We start from the raw sequence: 6,785 nt of genomic DNA on the forward strand, positions 1-6,785 counted from the left end.
CTGAAGCCAAGGTATGCTGTGGCTGGTGGATGAAGGTGATTGAGAACAGCAGCACTCTTAGTCCAAGGGATGCACTCTTCCAATCACTGAATTTTCCACTGTGTGCCCACAAGAGTGCCATTGGCTGTGCTGTGGATGGCAGCTCCTGGTCCAGCTGTTTCTGCAGAGCAGGGACCTTCTCACTGCTGCTCTGATGCCTTGTGTAATGCAGGAGTCAGGCAGACAGCCCTCTCTTATTGCAGCCCTGAAGGTACTACAAAGCCAGTTGCCCTCCCATCACTGGAATAAGATGGTCTCAGCTCTAGGCCAAATTTTGAGCTTCCTATTCATACTTTACTTTCCTTTACTGGAGCAATACTTGACTATCTCCACATAAAAGAGGGAGAAAACCACCCCTGTCATATCCCTATCCTGGAACAGCCAACCTGAAGAACCTATGAGTGTCTGAAGTCAGAAGGCTTCATCTGTCATCCAGATACAACTGCCTCCCACAATTGGTGGCACCCCTTTACACCCAACCCTCTTCACATAGAGGATGCCTATTGCAGTCCTGTTCTTTAGGCACCAGATGTGAGGCAAGTGAAGGAAAAATATCAGCACTGCATAAAGATTATGGGAGGCCTTGCTGAAATCAGCATAGCTATCTCAAGGCACAATATTTATTATTTGGTTCTACAAAAGTTAAGCTAAGTAAAGCGTCTGCAGATTTTGTAAATTTTTCTCTCCTGAGAATGTGGCTACTTAAACAGGCCCCTTATCCACATTCTCCATCTCTTTCTAGGTTGCTGACACAGGCAAGACTTGGTCCAAATATTTCTGCTGGTCCGTCTCAGAAGTTTTTAATGATGGTATTGGGGTTGTCCTGTTAGGGTTGTGGCAAAATGGCTCCTTCCAGGATCCCCATTTTAGGAATCAGATTTTTCCTCTTCACACTGTTTTCCAACAGGAGATGGAAGGAAAAGGTACCAAGGGGTAGAAGTCACAGTCCTGGGGCCCTCCACAGCTGCAAGGCAGTATATTTATCCTGGCTGATTTTTAGGATGGAGGCTTAGTCCTGGTCTATTCACAAAATTAGTCTTAAGCACTCTATAGGATCACGACCCATTTATCCACCTCAAAGGCTCTCTTCTCTACAATGCTTCTCTTATAAGTAGCATAGGTCTCACTTCTTTCCAGTTATGTATCAAGTGTTTGGGTATTGCAAGGACCTAAAACCTTCTCTCAGCACCCTTTCCTGTTTGGGGTACAGGCAGAGTCGATGTCCCAGATGACAGGGCATACAGAAGCAAGTCTCAGTAGGCAGCATCATGGTGTTTCACACCCCAAAGTTTCTCAGGCAAGTTTACTTATTGGCTAATGCCCGTTTTGCCCCAGTGAGACTTTTCTTTCTCCTTGAAGGAAATCCATGTAACTAAGCCCAGTGCAAGACCTTTGTGAAAAGGAAGGTGATATTTATTTTAAACAAAAAATTATTTCACTCACTCCCACTCTCGATCCCACTCACCAGCACCAAGACACCTGTCCAAGGGGTGTGGTCAGGGCCACCTGCATGTGGCATAAAGGATGAGAGCTATGGGCTGTCAAACCTCCAGTGTCCTTTTGATTTTTCTTGATTGATGACAACAAACTGGCTTTTGGTCACATCTTTAATACTATTTAGGAGCCAACACTTCTTACTATATGTTCTTTGTCTCCAAACCTTGTGTACTTCACCCTCCTTAAATATTAGGCAGGCTTGCTGTCCTTTGCATTTCCTTGTTTCGGGTATGTTCATGGCTAATGAGCGTTTTCTGTTGGGGTAACAGGCAGGGGAATGTCACACGCAATACGCTGCACCTTGTTGCCATCTACCAGGTATCGACCTGATACCACTCTTCCATCCTTCACCTGGTGACTCAGACGTGCCGTGGTCTTTATGCAAACGACACATTCCTGAGTGCTTACCAGTCTGATTGCTGTTGATCATGCCCTTGTTTATCAATAAATGCTATTCTTCTAACCCTTGCTCCAACGTTTCTTCTGGTGCTTTGTGACAGATATTTTCATTTATGCTCTGTTCAGAACAGTTGAAATTCTCCTCTTACAAATCATGACATAATTGTGAAACCTTGTGGGATTTTTGGTAAAAATGCAAAATGATAAACCCTACTCTGTGGCTTCCTCCCAGAATCAGGTGAATGACTTATCGGTCTCCTTCTTGAAACCTAAATCTGTACCTCATTGTTTGTCAGGAAGCCTGCAAGAGAGAAACGTCAAAGAGCCTCAGAGCTTCTCATGAGAGCTGGTTTTCCCATTGTGCAGTTACAGAAAATGTGGGGGCTGCAGCATCACCTTCCTCAAAAAGCAACCTGACCAGCCTCTGCTCGACTGGAACTAAGACTGGAAGAGGAAGGAATTTCTCAGCCTGACATGCCTGTCTGCAGGGGGAGGACTCAGGCCTGTGGGGATCAAGATGCACTGGCAAAGCTGAAAAGTGGGCATTTGTAGGGTACTAGCATGTCCTTCTAGACTACCAGGTCCATTGCTTTAACTATCACTGAATAAATACCTTAGTATCAACAGATAGCGTGTGGCTGGGCTTGTTCTTGCATCAGAGTGCCCTACTTTGCTTGGCCCGACCTACAGTGTGTGCAGGCTTGGCACACCGGTGCCTGCTGGCATGGGAATGTGTTTTACTTCATCCTTATCTGTCTATCAGGCCAATATAGTTTTGCATAGACATTAACAAGGGTGCTGTTGGAAGGCCTCACCTTGAGATAACAATGCAATGCATTAAAAGGGCTCAGCAGGGATGGAGAGCAAATACTGTGCAGGGTGAACATTTGCAGAGTATTGGAGCTGTGGGCAAACTTTGCCCCAGTGAATCTGAACTTGCCAAGCAGAGCCCAGGACCAACCCTGACTTGCGTGTGTCATTTACCGTCAGATCTGGACTTGGTGCAGGCAGAGACTGACAACTGCACGCGGAACTTCAGGTGTGAGTTGAGAAAGTTTCTTCCTGAGGCTGCCAGCTGAGCGATCACCACTTCGTGGAGCCCAATACAAAGTCTGTGTGCGACATGCTGTGCCAAATACTCCTGAGGGGAGACATGGCTATGCAGAGAGCGCCAGGTTTCTGAGTGCTAAACACCTGACATCTCCTTCTGCAAAAATGCCAAGCACCAGTGAGATTTCTCTCTTGACAGGTGCTGAAGTGTCTGACTGTCTCCCTGTCTTGAACGTACCATAAAGCCAAGCTCATTTTGGAGCCTGTCTGTAGGTTCAGGTGCTGATTTCTCCAGATATTCATGCAAAACACAAATAAAGGCTTGTTACTGAATGCATCAGTTTCTAAAGTTACTCTATGGAGGCAGGGCATAGGAAAAGAAGACTGAAGCTGAATAGGTCCATCAAAATGCACCTCTGGAAGGTTTGCCTGAGCCCACAGTACTGCAAGATATCCAGTGCTTTGGTGCAAGGACTGGGGGAAATTCAGAAGGAAGACATTAAGAAGCAGGTATTGCCTCTGGAGATAGAGACAGGCTGCCCAGCGCGTCTGCTCTGATACTTGTTACCAGATGTTCAATAAGAGCAGGAAATACCCATCTGCAAGAGCTCCCCAGGGCTTGCCAGCCCAGAAATGTGCGGCAGAGACTTCGGCCACTCTTATAGCCTAGCTGAGATACAAGGGTTGTTAAGGAAATTCCTTAATTTTATATGCAAATGTAATAATGTGCTTTATTGTTTTATATTTCTGTAAGTTATTTCCATTATTGCAAATTGATGCTTTCACAATGCAAATACATTGTTCAGCCTTTAAATCTCTGGTAGTGATAAAGCTGACACAGCCTGACTTTCTGGTGAGGAAGGACTGCACTTCTGAGGGTTTGGTGGTTCTTAAACCTCATACTAAAGGAATCCTGTAATTACTGGGCTCTCAGAAATTTCCTCATGGAACACTGAAGAGCAACAGGGATCCCCTGCCATGTCTTTTGGACCACCCCGGAGCTGGTCTGATGGAGAGAGTGACTGGTATCACTGCAAGCCAGGAAAGCTCCTTGTCAAGGGCCAGGAAAGCAGGCTTGGACCCTGGGGTTCCCACAGCAGCTTCTGGCATTTATGTCCCTGCTCCTGGCCTGTGTGGGGACATGAAAAGATACTGTCAAAGTCACAGCTTCATCATCTGAGAGTGAAAGGTCTCCACTTGGATGTTACTTTCCTCCCATTATTAGTTGGCTGTATTTTTTCAGCATTTTTCCTTAATGTCAAGAAAACTGTATGTAAGTGCACACAGAAGGTGTTCTATGGGTCTGGAAATAACTGTGTGTTCCCACACTCACCCAGGTGGTGCCATCTCTTCTCCAGCTCAGGATTAGCTGCAGTTAGAAGTAGCAAATAAAATACGTAAGAATGCGAGAAAACAGTCCTGCAGATTTGATGCTCCATCATTTTAGTGGGATTTGGAGCTGATTTCTTCATAGAGGTGCAGGAGGAAGTTTGTTTGATGAGAAAAATATGAAAGATAGACCACAGGAACGTGTTTCATTCACAGTTGAGATCAAGAATCTGATCTGTTCAGGGCAGCATATGAGAATAAATCCCCAGGGTTGATACTGCTTTGGAGATGTCCCAGCTATTTGCTGTCACCCGTCTACTTGCATGGGGAAACCAGGCTCATGTCTTGAAAGTAAAGGATTTGGTCCTCAGCATGTGGGAATGGAAATTACTTCTGCTGGCTTGAGGTTTCTGCTGAGGCCATGACCTCCAGCCATTAGCTTGCAAATGTTTGACAAGCTGATGGCTGCTGAGCAGCCATCTCTGCGAATGACCTGGCCTGTAGCCTATGGCAAGATTGCAACTTTGGTGAGGGTCCAAACACCTTGAAGCTGCTGGGAGCCTGTAACCCAGCTGGTCCCTTTCATGGGTGAGCTGCAGGAACCTAAACTCAGCACTGACCACAGTGTCAGTTTGCATTAGATACCCATGAAAGTCATTTTATCAGGCATCTCAGGATCATATAATGTCCCAGGTATTGTACCAGGTCATAAAAATTTTTAATTTAAATTTAAGTATCCAAAATACACTATGCAATTGTCCCCTGTCTCATTGGCTGTATTCTTGTCATGACTTGGAGCAAGACGTCTACAGTAACACATCGAATATTTATGTTAAGATCCTGGTTATGTAGTACCACAAGTGAACAAAAAAGGCTACAGAATAGATAAGATTTGACTAATTAGTGTGTGCAAATCATATCACTTATGAGATACGAAATAACGGCTTAGAAGCTCTATTACTGCTATCACCAAGAAAAGCCTGGCCTTCCCAAGGCTAAAAGTCACCAGCGTTGCAGCACCAAGTTTTTAATGAGGACTGGGAGCAGACTGCAGTTGTAGTTAAGGGCAGGAGGACCTCTTTTGCTGAGAGGAGCTCCTCTTTCCTTGTCACATCACTGGTGTAAAACTATCTCACACAAGACAAACAGGTACACCTAATTTGTTATCTGCAGTTAGAGTTAATTTGCTGTCTGCACTTTTGGGAAGTCCCAACTTATTCTTCTCTTCTGACATGTCTGACATTTTTCCTGCTATTCTACTTCCTATTCGTGTTACCCTAATTTAAGTGAAGACGCAGCCTACGCTATTGGCAGATATAACACTGCTATGTTTATGAGCATCTGTCCTATATATTTGATTTACATTTAACCTACCCTATTTGAAGGTTTAAAGTGTAAAGATCACAGTCGTTACCTACAGCAAGACAATTAATAGGTGGCGTGAACAATTGGGGAGTTTATGCCTCAGGCTGCTATCAGTACAGGTATGGTCCTGTCGTGTACCTCTGTCCATGCAAAAGAGAAAACAGGACTGTGCAATGAAGCGGTTGAGAGTCGGATACATTCCCCAGCACCACCGTTGGGCAGAGTGGAAGCATCCCAGTAACAGAGTGAAATCTAATCTCGTTCCTGTTAAATATAACTCAGGTTTTAAAATCTGTTTCTGATGCTGGGTGAATTTGCATGAGGCTAAATAAGGATTATTTAAGTGGAAATACTTTGGTGTGGATTGTGCAATGAAGGTCTTATGATTAGTGATGGTAAATGTGAGGTTTGCTAAGGGATGGGCAACTTCTACAGGGGACTATAGCCGCCAGTGGGGCCATGGCCATTCCAGAGCTGGGGGCAAGAGTAAGTCCGGTCTTGCTCTGCATGTGTCTACATATATGCATATCACTACTCTTCCCATGCTCTGCTACCTTTGAAAAGACACCTGAGCACACAGGTGAGGGCAGCATGCATGCCATAGCACTGACACACCATTGTCCTTTAGACCAGCATATGCATCTCCGAGGGTTAAAGCAACTTAAGGAGCTCAGCAATCATGTGCTACATTCACTGAGGCTGTGCCTGTGCCTGTGGACCCAGAACATGCCATCCCTCTGGGATAACCGACCTGCTGGTTTAGGAGAGAGACTATGGAGACATCAGACCCTGTTGCTCTTCATGTTGCTTCAGGCCTCTGCCTGGCACTGGTCTGCTTGCTTTGTCCTGCCTTGGGCTTGTGTTTAACAGACCAAGCTGTTCAGAGCACCAGTCAACCTCTCTGTTTCACAGAAGCTCCTGAGCATTCAGCCAAGAGGTCCCTGATGATTGCTTGGGGTTCATAGAATCATAGAATCATAGAATGGTTTGGGTTGGATGGGACCTTTAGAGGCCATCTAATCCAACCCCCCTGCCGGGAGCAGGGACACCTTTAACCAGATCAGGTTGCTCACAGCCCCGTCCAACCTGGCCTTGAATGGTTCCAG

This window comes from Egretta garzetta, unplaced genomic scaffold, assembly GCF_000687185.1.
Source record: "Egretta garzetta isolate BGI_Z169 unplaced genomic scaffold, ASM68718v1 scaffold368, whole genome shotgun sequence".
Taxonomy (NCBI): domain Eukaryota; kingdom Metazoa; phylum Chordata; class Aves; order Pelecaniformes; family Ardeidae; genus Egretta; species Egretta garzetta.